The sequence below is a fragment of the Salvelinus sp. IW2-2015 genome, linkage group LG11, assembly GCF_002910315.2.
Source record: "Salvelinus sp. IW2-2015 linkage group LG11, ASM291031v2, whole genome shotgun sequence".
NCBI classification, from domain to species: Eukaryota; Metazoa; Chordata; class Actinopteri; order Salmoniformes; family Salmonidae; genus Salvelinus; species Salvelinus sp. IW2-2015.
In genome coordinates this window covers 41,527,513-41,542,944 of record NC_036851.1, presented here as the reverse complement: position 1 = coordinate 41,542,944, position 15,432 = coordinate 41,527,513, and the positions used below count along the sequence as shown (strand labels likewise).

The window sequence follows — 15,432 nt, the reverse complement described above, 5'->3', positions numbered from 1 at the left end:
TTTAGCTTATCTATTACAATTTTTTTTTTTTTATTAGTTTATTATCCAACAGGCCACAAAGTGTCCTATCCTAGGCCCCGTCCTATCCTAGACCATCAATACCTATCCCCCCTTTGATACCTGGCTCCGCCCAGGTATCAACATTGCCGCATATCTAAACAATGACTTAGGTAAGATTAGTAAATTATCCTTATGTCTGCCATTATCTTGTAGGAGCGCCCCTTTCATTCTCTACATGTCCAATTCTCCCTGGGGCGTTCGGTCATGGCCATCCTGTAACAATTCTCTGTCAAGTGTCTTATCTACTTTAACTTCTTATGGCTGCAGGGGCAGTATTGAGTAGCTTGGATGAAAGGTGCACAGAGGTGCCCAGAGTAAACGGCCTGCTCCTCAGTCATAGTTGCTAATATATGCATATTATTATTAGTATTGGATAGAAAACACTCTGMAGTTTCTAAAACTGTTTGAATTATGTCTGTGAGTATAACAGAACTCATATGGCAGGCAAAAACCTGAGAAGTTCCACTTCCTGTTTGGATTTTTTCTGAGGCTGCTAGATTTTCAACCAAGCTCCCATTGAAATTACAGCGAGATATGGATGAGTTTTCACTTCCTACGGCTTCCACTAGATGTCAACAGTCAATAGAACTTTGTCTGATGACTCTAATGTGAAGGGGGGCCGAAGGAGACAGGAATGATTCACCACTGCCATGAGGTGACCACGCATTGTTCACGTGAGAGGCAGCTCCATTCCATCGCTCAACTGAAGTCAATGTAATTCTCCGGTTGGAACGTTATTCAAGATGTATGTTAACATAAGTCTACCATTAATCCAAGGCTATGCCTTTTCTTTCTTCTCATTGGTTCAAATTACAACTATGTCAAAGAACTATAAACTCATTCATAATTATCAATTACTCAATTTACCTTAAAATCAGTATCACAAATGACCTTAAATTCATTATCCAAATGGCCCTCCCATGAGGCTGATCAGACCACAAGGGAAAGCCATGATAGAGGTCAAAGGTCATACCACCCTTTTACAGTCGTGTTCCATACTATATTAGACAAATTAAAGAAAAACCATCAAATGTTTTCTACATGTTGTATCCCAGGTGCCCAGTACATTCCCTTTATCAAAATAATTCACGTGTTTAATTAAAACTCAGAAAATAAACCTTCTAATATTCCATATGTGTGTACCCCTTTAAGATATCGTCTCTAGGAAACAAGAAATCTCCTCAAACCCAAAGGCTAAAAAGAAACAAAACATTACATTTCCCGGCCTCTTCAATTTGGTAGAAACATGCCTCTATCTCAATCGCTCCCTTCAAGATTACAGCCCCAGAAAACATTTCCAAAGCCATTACACACACAACTGTGATTAACGTGCACTGTCCCTTTAAAATAAAATTAACTCAACCTGCAATCCACTTTGTGAACCTGTCATGGTTACACGTAATGGAAACAGATTATAATGTTAGTATACCTTAACTTCCTGTTCAATTGCACTGGTGTTAGCTAAACAATCACACCAAAAATCGATAACCAGAAACTATCTCAAAACTTTTACGATGTCACATCCTCAGGCACAACACCCTTGCCTGGCTGCAAAAGTGCATTGAGAGCGATGTCAGCAGCAGGCGCTCAGCTCGTGCCCAGGCAGCAGCAATTTCAGCGAATGGCAAATCATTGTTGGCTGACTGCAGCAGCAGTAGTACAGGTTCAACAAGCCAAACCCAATGAATATAGTTGGTCACGAATGTTTGATCTTGAACAGAACTTACAACATCAATCAACATCTCTCAATCAATATTGTACTGCCAGAAGTACAAAAAAGAGTGGGAGTCTGTACCTGAACAACTGTCAAATCAATTTAAGTAATATTCTACGTAATGACGCAGTTTTACGTTATCACGCAATGATATCACAACGTCATTTAGCAACAAATCAACCTGCCTCCAGCAACTTACCCTGAAAATGAGTTGGCAACTCTGCAACCAACTCTCCTATTCCTGCCTCCAGGCAAAAATATACCCCCTACTCAAACTGAGTTCTGCTTTAATTCTATCGTAAGAGTAAAACCAAACTTTCCAACTTTCTCTACTCCAAAATTTAAAAGTACCATGTACTTCGCTAAATTTATAACGTATGTCAGTCAATCCATAAGAATAAAAACATTTCGATGGGCACAACTCTATCGTAATTATCTCTCCGTTATTATTTAGAATTCATTCGATTTAGGCAACTGTCTCTTCTATGATTCTGCATTTTAAATGCGACTCCATTCTTAATACATTATTCCAGCGGACCATTTAGGCAAGACAACGTATTCCATCGAAATCGCCCCGCTATTATTTAGAATGGATTAGTCTTTCAATTTAACCTAAACAAGCTATTAAGACGTTCAGTTTATATCCTAAACAAACACTAACTAACCGTATCTCTCCCGGCAAAACATATCAGTATTTGAATTACAATCAGAATGAATTTTAGTCTATCGGTGCCTAGGCTGAGATACAAACCCGAGTCTCCCGCGTTGTAGGCAAGAGTTTTACCCCTGGACCACCAACACTATTGAAATAATGGAGACGCAAATAACCCTATTATTATAATTGTCTGTAGTCGTAAACTCCGACACCGAGACAATTCCCAGAAAATAGCCCTAATTTAAAGGTCCAAGTGTTTCCCCAGCGAGGATTCTCATTAATCTCGCTCTCGTTGTCTCTGCCTCTCTCTTTCTCTCCCGATTGTCGCGCCTGACCTTCCCCTTAGTTGAATTACAATTTCGGTGGTTGTGTCCTACTCGGTCACAATGTTTGCAGGGAGCATTACACTCCCGGGCGAAATGTCCTGTCTCATTGCAATTGAAACATTTTCTATCGTCTGATCCTGTCCATTTATTCCCTTCTCTCTTAGGTCCCTTACCCTTAAGGCCTCCTTTATGTTTGTTTACAATTACCCCGATAGTTACTGTCAGATGCTCCGACTCAACCTGTTCGCTCTTTTTACAGTCTCGGTGGTTATGGCCTACTTTAGTGCAGTGTTTACACGGTGTCTCACAATCTCTAGCAAAATGACCCGGKTTGTGACAGTTAAAGCATCTATCTCCCCCTTTCTTTTGACTGTCTCTATCCACTTTCTCAATAAGGTTGCTAAATCCTGTCCTCCTTCCCCTACCCGTGGGTTCGGTAAGGCAATTAGGGGATATTGACTGACCTCTTCTCCTTCCTCGGCCTCTAGCCACTCTGACTCTACCCCCCTTCTCCCTGGGCTCTGATTATGTGACTTCAGCCTTCTGAGGGATAAAGCCTGGTCTCTACCCCTTTTCTCCTCTTCCTGTCGCTTGTGTACTCTGCGTCCTAGTTCAGTTATCTCCTTCATGACTGTCTCTAAAGTAACTGGCCCTATCCTTTCCTCTTCCTCTTCTATCCCTCCCTTGGCTCCCTTGGCTCCACATATGGGGGTGGTGGTTGTGGTACGGGTAGCACCGGCTGCCGTCTCCTTACCACCACTATTTCATCATCAGGATTATCTCTCCACGCCCGATCGGCCAGAGAGGGATACAATTTAGGCTTATGGGGAGCCTCCTGAGGAGCTGTGGGAATTCTCGTTTTCTGTTCCTGGCAACCTACATCTTCTTTCCCTGGTATTTCCCTTTTCTCCCTCTGATCTCTTCCTCGCTTCGGCTAACCACATACGAGCGGTGTCGAGCCCTTCTGTCCRTTGCTTCTCTACCTTGTCCCCACAAGCCCTATTTATTTGTTTAATCATYGATTCCAGTTTTTCTTTATTTAAACATCCGTCAAATTCATACTTCTTCCTCCACTTTAAACCAAAATAGACATTTATTTTATCCTTTCGCTGCATATACCGCTCATCTCCTGTTAATTCCGGAACCTCCTTTGAGGATTTATTACCCATGTTTAATAAATCCTTGTAGTTACTATGATATTTCTCACAATCTATGTGTATGTATTTCTATGATCTATGTATGTGCTCTTTTTCCCGTTATCCAATTACTATAGTTGCTCTCCTGCCTGACTATGTGTGTGTCTCTTTATGCTCACAATCTATGTGTATCTCTTTAACCTATGTGTATCTATAGTTCTGTTCTAGGGTATATTTACACACTCTATGTGTATGTGATGTTTGATGTGTGTTTCTCCTTTCTGGAAACTTTATCTATAGAGTTGACTGTCGATCGGACATTAGGTCTCACCCGTACAACTATCTGTTGTGTCTTAGGACTTTTAAAGTTAATATCTTGTATCTCACTCCGTTATATTAGGCTTCCCTCTCCTCCTTTTTGGACTTTATTTCAGTATTGAATAGGTTAAGTTATCTTGTTCGCATAGAATTACCTTCCTTTCTCACCAAGCCTAGTTTATATCCTCACCTGTTTTAATATATCTATTGCTACTTTTCATAGTCTCAGACTACTTCCCATATACAGATAGACTATTTAGGTCTTAGGACTTTATTTAGGTATGTCTTTTGAATTGGGTCTATGGCTAATTTACCGCATAAGTTATCCTATTTGTACAAAACGACCATCCTACCTAACAACACCTGTTTAATATCCCTTCCTTCTGTTAGTTTTATTTGTGGTAGTGCACCTTACCTCAGGTCTTTTCGGAACTGCCTTCCTTCCTATCGATTTCGGTTAAACTACAAAGTAGAAACCTAGTGAATCTGTTTAGAATAATTAAGCACCTATTATTGATTAATTCTAAGCATTTTTAGAACATCAAATCAAAGATATCTTAAATCATTCCCCCCAAATTCGTGAATAAAGATTACTGACCTTGTCTTGTAGACTGGGAAAAGCAATGTAGGTTAGATCTCGTCACCACCTCTGTCGTGTATCAGTTCACTACATTACAGATGTAGGATCTTAATTGTATCGCCCTGTTGTTGCAGGAAACTGTTAAGAGAATTTTGTTCTCATGTTCATTAACCAATTCAATTAAACTACTCAGTCTGCTATATCAGGATTTGTAGGATACTGATATAAATGAAAACAGACAGAGGCCAGTCTACAATAGTCAGAAAGTTTATTTACGAGAGCTCTGCTTATCATTTCCTGTACATTGGTCTATATACCTCACATTTCATTATAAATGTCCCTCCTCCTCTCCGAGACAATGACAATATAGTTCACAAGTCTTCTCCTACTCATACATTGTCTGCCACCTGTTATACAATCTACTACAAGCCCAAGGTCTCTCCCCTCCCTGGGTGGGGACAGAATGTCCTATAAGGAACACAGTAGTACAGCTTGTCTGTCGATCGCTCCTCTTATCATTTGTTTCACACTTGCACCCTGCTTACATACTAAAAAGGAACAAAAAGTCCYTGTTCTAATTCTGACTAAAACTACACACATCAGATTTATAGATTTATGATTCTAATAAATGTCATACAATCATACAATAACAGGGTAGAATTCTGTTAGTTATAGTTCTACTTAAATGTATACATCAATTAGTCATTATTCATAAAATTGATAACAGAAACAGTACAAACTTGTAGTGACTTCAAGGTTTAAAAAAAGCTTATAAAAGTTGTAATTTCCACTTTAAAATGTCAAACTTGATTTGCCCAACCTAAAAATGTATCAATCCATGCAAAAGGTTTCATTATAATCCACACACTAATTCACATKTCCTGTTGCTGAGGGATTATTTTCCTGCTGTGAGTAACTGCTTAAATTAAGATTCTACATCTGTACACATCTAAACCAGAGCAAAACAAGCCATCAGCACTCATTTTATTATCTGAACCACAGGAGTCTTGTGCTTTTAAGGCAGTGGAAGCCGCTGAGGGGAGGACGGCTCATAACATAGGCACATGCACACGCACACGCACTCGCACACGCACACGCACACACACATGGTAACATATGCACTATACACACACGTACACATGGATTTTGTATTGTAGATATGTGGTAGTGGTAGAGTAGGGGCCTGAGGGCACACAGTGTGTTGTTTTTTAAATTGTATAACTGCCTTAATTTTGCTGGACCCCAGGAAGAGTAGTGCTGCCTTGGCAGGAACTAATGGGGATCCTTAATAAATATAAATAATAATGGACATTTGATTATGAAATACAAAAAATAATTCACATTTGACTTGTAGCTCCTTCTCAAGTTGGATGAGTTAAGTCTACCTGGAAACACAGGAAGTTGGTGGCACCTTAATTGGGGAGGGCAGGCTCATGATAATGGCTGGAACGGCGCAAATGGAATGGCATCAAACACATGGAAACCGCTCCAGCCATTATTACGAGCCTGCCCTCCCCAATTAAGGTGCCACCAACCTCCTGTGTTTCCAGGTAGACTTAACTCATCCAACTTGAGAAGGAGCTACAAGTCAAATGTTCAAAAACAAAAAACATAAACCCCTACCCCACACATTAAGGACAGAGACATGTAGTTAGTCGTTTTTAGTTCAGTGCAATTTTCCAATAATGGATGGACCAGGAAACGAACAGGGTCAACAGCCAAGAGGAGGAAGAAGAGGAGCAAGGATGCGTGGTGGAAGGCAAAACAGAGGAAGAGGCAGAAGAGGTCATAGGCGCATATCTGATGACATAAGGGCCACTATTGTAGACCATGTTGTCAATCATGGCCTTACAATGGCTGAGGCGGGTCGAAGGGTGCAGCCGAATATTGGGAGATCAACCGTGTCCTCAATAGTTCAAACGTTTCGAAGAGAGAACAGGTATGTCCACCAATGTACAGTGCACTGTTACTGTATATAAGCAGTATACTGTATACTTCCTACAATGCTTCATATTACAGTAGTCCACTTGTATTTCACAGCATACAGAAATATACTCTATACAGATACATACTGCACCTTACATGCACCCACCTGTATGTTTTAACAGTAAAATGTGTGTTCGCATGTTTATTTCTATGTCAAAGTGTGCGAGTGCCAACTGCATTTTTCACCCACATACGACGTGCAAGATTACCTCAAACCTAGGTGGCAGAGGACGCCTTTCACACCTCAACAGGAGGACGCATTTGCAACCATGTCCGAGCAAACAATGCCATGAGACTCAGGGAAAATACAAGAGACCATTATAGAAGCACGCAACCCATCGTAACATGGTGCTGCATAGAAAACCAGATGAGTATGAAACAGCTGTACCGTGCTACCATTCCAAAGGCAAATAGGACAAGTTAAGGAGCTACGCTACCAGTATGTACAGGTGGTAAAACATATATCTATGTAACTACTTTACCAGCAAACTTTATATAGTGATACATAGCTACCAGTAAGCATAACTGCACACATTTCCATTGCTGTGGAAGAAGAACATGCAATATATGATACATTTTATGTCACTCTTCCTTACCAAAACAAATTCAACTCCTGTGTTTCTGGATATAGTGTATAATGGAGTTGGAATCAAGTGAACCCTCTCACCACACTTTGTATACGTGGATGAGCGCTGCTTCAACCTGACCAAATGCAGAAGGCGGGGCTCGGGAATATCATCGGTCACAGAGCTACTGTGGATTTGCCAGGCCAATGGGGAGGAAAATATCAGCATGGGTGCTGCTATTTCGGAGCATGGTGTCCAACCCATATCCCCCTTATAGGGCCATACAACACCCCAGCATCTACCTCAACTTTTTAGAGACTCTCTTCTACAGCAGGGTTCAAACTCAAATACCCAGTGGGCCAAAAATGTAAAACCTGAACAAAGTCGCGGCCAACAGTTAACAAGATGAAACCTTTAATATGCGGTTCCCAAAACAGACAGTTTTCTTAACACTTGCAATATGGAACAAGCGATCGCTTATTACCATACCAATATATAATTTAATAGTGGAGACAATGCAACAATCGCAATTCAAATGAAAAAAAACCACATAAACAATGGCATTCATTTATTACAAATAAATAAAATTTAAAAATAAAAATTGTATGCCTCTTTTCGTATTTGCAGCCTTACTGATTTAGAATACCAAAATAAACTTTTTCCACTGGCTAATAATTTTACAACTAAAATGATAATAAACTCAATCAACCATTCAAGCCCATGCCTCTGTTAGCAAGAAAAAGTGCCACAAAGAAAACATTTAATTATTGCACACTGATCTAATCTGATGTGCCCCAAGCCAATCTACCCTGGCATCTCTTCTTCGGATGCCTTAGTCATCAGAATGTCTGGGCTCAGCTCTGCAGCTGAACAGAAATCTCAGTATCGAGCGAAGGTGCTTCTCAGTCAGACGCTTCTCCTTGTGAGTTGTTTTTGGTCATCCCTCATCGAGCGAGAAAAAGTTGCTCGCCATAGATAAGTGCTGTCCGAACATAGGAGAGACCAACTCTGAAGCAGACCTGGGTGCGGAGCTGAGGCAATTGTGTTCAGGAATGAGACCGTGAGAACTGTGAACGGCGCCCACAGCCATCATACTTTCCTGACTTCAGCCGTGTCGTTGCCACTGGAGTTCAAATCAGCTCCATGTGCTATGTGCTTGTGCCATTTCCACAATCAACTGCGAAGGGAATTATCTAAGCAGTTCAAACCTACATTTGACTATCGAAGTCGGCAAATCGCCGGCTAAAAACTCACGCGCGAGAACACTGATTTTTCAGCATAACTGTGCGCATGGGGACACACGGCGGTAGAGATCTGCGCTTTTATGGTTTGGCAAGGCAGGGAAAATGGCAATGTTTCCTTGCAGCATCTGATTTCTCCACAGGCACAGTTTAGTTTAAGGCCCTCACTGCCACGTACAGTCTGTGATGATGCGCCCCCGACCCCTTGAAGCTGCAGGTCTAGCGCATCGAGATAGGCTCGAGATGTCACAGAGAAAGATATTCCTGCCTTCCCACTTGTCCAGAAAGCTCCTGTTTTCTGCCTTTCTTTCGCCATTTTTGGAAGGGTGATAGCGCCGCTGACAGTTTGTAGCGTCTCATGTTGCTATGACTACTGTCAACCAGAGGAGGGGCGTTTCGTCTCCTGTCTGCGTTGGGCACGCGAAAACAACAGCAGGAGCATTATGGGATTCGTAGTATTAGCGGTGAAATGCGCTGTATAATACCGGCGGGCCAGCTCTAGTAGTAATTTGTATTGTCTCGCGGCGCAAAATATAATTACCGCGGGCCAAATCTGGCCCGCGGGCCAGAGTTTGACACCCATTGCTCTACAGGGCTCTCAATCCCTGATGCATGACGGGTCCTGTTTAGAGAGGATTTCCCAAAGTATGTGGTCATTTGTAGATAGAATGCTGAGTTCCCATCGAGCAAAACATTCATCTTAAAAGGCAATAGCCCGTTTGGTACTCCACTCCACGAAGGGATGCTCATAGAATTCCTCCCACCTTATTCACCATTCCTTAACCCAATTGAGGAGTTCTTTTCAGCATGGAGGTGGAAGGTGTACGATCGTCAGCCACACACACAGATGACACTGCTGGCTGCAATGGATGCAGCATGTGAGGACATCACAGTAGACGCCTGCAGAGGATGGATAAGGCATTCCAAAAGATTATTTCCACGTTGCATTGGAAGGGAAAATATCCGGTGTGATGTGGATGAGAATATGTGGGCCGACAGACAGGAACGTCTGGATGTGTAGAGACAGCACAACAGTGCTGCGGGCAAAGTTGTGCCTTAGGGGTGGTTTCCTGTGTTTCTTTCTAATTTAGTTTTTTCCTTTGTGCCCCTTGGGTTGTCCAGTCTCTTTCAATCAATAACCCACATACAGTAATATGTAAATAGTACTGTTGAAATTGATATATGCCATAGAAGTGCAGCCTTGTGCATTTTCAATACAGTAACTGTCATCCAAACTGTAGCCTAAGTTTACATCAGGTAATACTGTCAAAGTACACAGTTACATTGACAACATGCCTAAACATTTTGACGACCTTATTCGTGAACAATGACTCAATGACTTATCATTCTGATGACACTGACATGATCATTGGCATGAATATTTACTTTTGAGAGATGTACTAAGGATTTTTAGTGACTGACTAGCTTAAGAAACATATCTATTGTATATTGCAGTTTGTACAAATTGTTCTGAGAAATGCACTTATTATTTTGCACATGTTAGGGATGATGTGAAAAATGCACCAAAGCGACTGAGAAAAACTGTAATAGTTTGACGTGGCATCCTCTCCTTGCCTCCTTCCCCTTCCCTTCAGATCAGTACAGATGAAAAAGCGAGGAGAGGAGGCAACTTGAGACTATTGACATGCAGCCAATTAGTCCATCAGGAGGTTGTGGCCTTAGATTTCTTAGCGGCATCTTCGGCCTCCATTCTCTCTCTCTACTTTGCCCTTGTCTCCCTGGAAGTAATCAGACTCGATAAAACGGGACACGTGGGACAGTGTGACATAGACATCCCCATCGGTATCGGTCACCATGTGGATTCTTTGCTTGATGCCCTTGGAGTACCACCTTGGTGTCGGCACAGGGTCATAGGGGTTGGTGGCCCTATAGATGCTCTCCCCCTCGGCGAGAGAGATCTTGAACTTGTGCTATGGACACACAATGCACAGTTTGCCGTCAAATTCCTGCAAGAAGAACCAAATTAAGACGATAAGGTCTTGATCAATTTAGATTTAGATTGAGCGTATATGTACAGATGAAAATATATGTCGCTAGCAGAGGCTGATGGGAGGAGCTATAGGAGTATGGGCTCATTGTAATGTCTGGAATGGAATTAATAGAACAGTATCAAACATATTGAAACCATATGTTTGACTCCTTTCCATTCATTCGATTCCAGCCATTATAATGAGACAGTCTTCCTATAGCTCCTCCCACCAGCCTCCTCTGGTCACTAGTACCTTGTTTCCAACCAAGGTGCATGAATAAAGGAGCAAACCGAAAATGTGAAAGATATGCATCAATGTTATATTTATTTACGATAGAAACCAATTATTTATTTGATGACACTGTTAAAAACACGGCACACGTCACAAACACCGACACCGACACCGACACAGGCACACACAGACACACACAGACACACACAGACACACACAGCAACCCTGGAGCAGTTTGGGGTTTGTGTGCCTTGCTCAAGGGCACCACGACTGTAGGTGGCACCTGAAATATTGATTACAACAAAGATTAAATAGATTACAATACTAGGTAATTTACCTCTATGTCTCCATTTTGCAATGGTCCTCCAGCATCTGTCCAAAGAGGAGAAGATCAGAGTATGCAGAATAAGCAAACAGTTTATGGCACTGTAACCATACCGATGTTATGTGGGAAAATGTCCCATAGATAGTGACGTAAATTTACCACAGTGGTCGAGAGATGCTTCCCAAGAGCATTTATTTAATTACAGTAGATTGATAGCACTTTATTATTTATTTATTTTTAACCCCTTTTTCTCCCCAATTTCGTGATATCCAATTGGTAGTTAGTGTCTTATCTCATTGCTGCAACTCCCGTACAGACTCGGGTGAGGCGAAAGTCGAGAGCCATGCGTCCTCCGAAACACGACCCTGTCACGTCGCACTGCTTCTTAACACATTTCTTGCTTAACCTTGGAAGCCAGCCGCACCAATGTCTCAGAAGAAACACCTGACGACTGCACTCAGCTTGCATGCACCCGGCCCGCCACAAGGAGTCGCTAGAGCACGATGGGACAAGAAATCCCGGCTGGCCAAACCCTCCCCTAACCCGGACAACGCTGGGCCAATTGTGCACCGCCTCATGGGTCTCCCGGAGGCCCTGATAGATACCACTTTTGACATATATAACAGCCACTGAAGATTATGCAGAATGCATCTTCAAAGCTAGCTCGAGTCACAGATCTGTTTGCGGTCTTGCCCAACTCCGATGTCATTGTCACACTAAACAAAAGCTCTGTTAACACCTTGCACAGTATGTGATCTGATCAAGATGATCAGGATGTGGAATTGGAGACAAGTTGAAGTAGAGTTGCTGGGCGGGGGATAGAATGACGGTCCAAGATAAAAGTATTAAAAAAATTAAGTCAAAATAAAACATAACAAAAAGTAAGTTTGAATGACACTGAGGAGCAGTGTTTTTACAGCTAATGCTGGTTTGCCTGAGGCTTATGTGTTTGTACACATGCATATACGCACACTCTCATTCAAATGCAAACGTGCACATATACCGACACACACAGGTAAATAGTGACATACATGCACTCAAACATATTCAGTTGGCCTTGCTGTTATGATTTATGTTGTCCTTGATGTCTTTTTTTTTTTTTTTGCATTGTTGTTTTTTGTTTTCCTTTGTCTTTCTCTTTTTTTCTCTTTTGTTTATTTTGTTGGTTGTTGGTGCATTTGGGGGGAGGGGGGAACTTGGGGGTGGGGAATGGAATAATTGTTTAAAATATATATATATATTTTCTTTTTGGGGGGGGGGGGGGGGTCTCGGATGGTTGTGGGGGATCTTGGAGGGCTGGCGGTTGGGAGCTTGGCTGATGGATCGCTGGTTCAGGTCCCCGTTTTTTACCTTGTGGGAGATCTGTCGACGTGCCCTTGAGCAGGTCTTTGACCCTGGTTGCTTCTGTGTGTCGCTCTGGAAGGGAGTCTGTTAGATGACTAATGTGATGTAGTTGTTGAGCTGCTTCACTGCAAGTATATTGTATGTTTTAAACATTCAATAAGAAATAATAAAAATGTAAAAAAGAAGATAATCCAATCAAGGTTTGTTGGGTCTACACATGGTATTAAAATTAGTCTCTTATCCATCCACTGTGTCCAGATTTCCTAGTCCATCTCTGTATGCAAACTATTTGACAGATATTCTCTCATAATAATATGAATGTCTTTATTTTAAAACAATGATTGATGCCATAAGTCAACGGTGACACCTGTTAATGATTTTCCATGGCGGTATAATGATGATTTAAATGATTTGACCATCTATATATGTTTACACTTGTCAAATATCCAGATACAATGAGTCCCTGACTACCTCCAGAGGTAGACTGGAAGATCTGATCACAATTAGATCATTATGCGTCTTTTAATCGTCTACACTTGTCTAAAAATATAGGCAAAATCATAATGGGGACAAGATGAGGACAAAGGATGTATGTTAGCCCATGTATAGGGGGTTAATGACAAAGGAGCTGGTAATGGCAAGACGGCACAAACAGATCTGGTACTCAGGCACATGAAGGAGCAGTGCTTCTACTCACGGTAGCAGTGGAAGTCCAGAGCGTAGAATATCTCCTGGTGATAGAGCACAAGTATGTCCCGGTCCTGAACGACCACTTGGCTTTTATCAGGTCCTCCTTCTTGCCCACAAAGTGCGAACCTGTTGCAGGCTCTTGTCTTTCTTCCCTCTCCTCCATGGATATGCTGATATTTCAAAMACTGCTTACATATTGTAGAAAAACATGTGAGATTTTTAGCATAGCTTTCAACTGTCCTAACAGAGTTTAAAAAGTTCAATATTTAATGGTGTGTACATAAACAGTAACAAAATGCTTTGGCCTAAAAGGCAGATGCAATACATAAAGTATTTGATTTCTCACATCTTCAAAACATGAATTACAAAGTGATGACTTTGCGACTAATATGTTGTGTCTGTGAGTATGTCCATATAATTTAAGTGACAGTGTAGAAAATCTCTCATGGCTACTTGATGGAATCTGACCCTTAAGTATTTGATGTATTACAGAGCGGAATAATGAGCATATCAGTTCAAGTTGAGTAATTTCTGAGAGCACATAAATAGTAAGAGCAGCAGCAGGAGTCTGTGCCACATGTCCAACACCCTCTGGCAAAACCATGCCATGTAGTAAGCTGCATATTTCATGTTGCAAAAATATTAATCGCCTGATGCATTCTAAATAATATAGGCCTATTTATAGTGTCATCAGAAAGTATTAACACCCCTTAACTTTTTCCACATTTTGTTGTGAATTTAAAATGTATTAAATTTAGATTTTGTGTCACTGATCTACACACAATACCGCATAATGTCAAAGTGGAATTATGTTTTTAGAAGTGTTTACAAATTCATTAAAAATTAAAAGCTGAATAAGTATTCTACTTAATAGAATAAGTATTCTACCCTTTTGTTATGGCAAGTCTAAATAAGTTCAGGAGTAAAAACGTGCTTAACAAGTCACATAATAGGTTGTATGGACTCACTCTGTGTGCACTAATAGTGTTTAACATGATTTTAAAATGACTTCCCCATCTCTGTAGCCCACACATACAATTATCTGTAAGGTCCCTCAGTCGAGCAATGAATTTCAAGCACAGATTCCACCACAAAGACCAGTGAGGTTTTCAATGGTTTGCAAAGAAGGGCACTATTTGTAGATTCTTAAAAAAAACAGACATTGAATATCCTTTTGAGCATGGTGCAGTTATTAATTACACTTTGGATGGTGTATCAGTACACCCTGTCACTACAAAGATACAGGCATCCTTCCTAACTCAGTTGCCGGAGAGGAAGGAAACCACTCAGGGATTTCACCATGAGGCCAATGGTGATTGGGTATGCTTGTCATCGGCAAGGACTAGGGAGTTTTTTTAGGATAAAAAGAAAACGGAATAGAGCTAAGCACAGGCAAAATCCTTCCTTACAAAAAAGTCCTACAGGAATCTTGCAGGATTGTTTTCCTGAAGGACCACCGGCATGATTCCTACAGGATCCTGCAGGATTCCTGCAGGGATTGTCCAATAGGAAAGTGGCCAAAAAAAATCGTGTACGATATCCTGCAGGACTTCTTATTCTTGCACTATATATATTCTGCAGGATTCCTGTAGGACTTTTTTGCAAGGTCTAGAGAAAAACTTGGTTCAGTCCTTACAAAAAAATCCTGTGCGATATCCTGCAGGACTTCCTATTCCTGCAGTATATATATTCTGCAGGATTCCTGTAGGACTTTTTTGTAAGGGTTAGAGGAAAACTGCTTTCCAACAGACACTGGGAGACAAATTCAACTTTCAGCAGGACAATTACCTAAAACACAAGTCCAAATATGCACTGGAGTTGCTTAGCAATACTACATTGAATGTTCCTGGGTGGCCTAGTTACAGTTTGACTTAAATCAGCTTTAAAATGTATGGCAAGACTTGAAAATGCCTGTCTAGCAATGATCAACAATCAACTTGACAGAGATGGAATCATTTTGTTAAAAATAATGGACAAATATTGTACAATCTAGGTTACCCAGAAAGACTCACAGCTGTAATCGCTGCCAAAAGTGATTCTATTTTACATAAATAAAAAATGTAATATATATATTTATTCCACTTTGACTACAGAGAATTTTGTGATTGTTGACAACAACAAAAAACTCTTAAATCCAAGTAAAGGGGTGTGAATACTTTCTGAAGTATTCAGGCCCATAATCATTTGACCCATAGAATATGCATTTTATTTTAAAAGAAGATTGTTTAAATTTAAAAAACGACCCCTCCTCCTCTCTCGCCCTCACTCT

At 41.0% G+C, this 15,432-nt stretch overlaps 1 pseudogene; it reads right to left on the bottom strand.

Annotated features, from left to right (window-relative positions):
- Positions 1–9,336: 9,336 nt before the first annotated feature.
- LOC111970655 (Rieske domain-containing protein-like) lies at positions 9,337–13,473 on the bottom strand (annotated as a pseudogene).
- Positions 13,474–15,432: the final 1,959 nt, after the last annotated feature.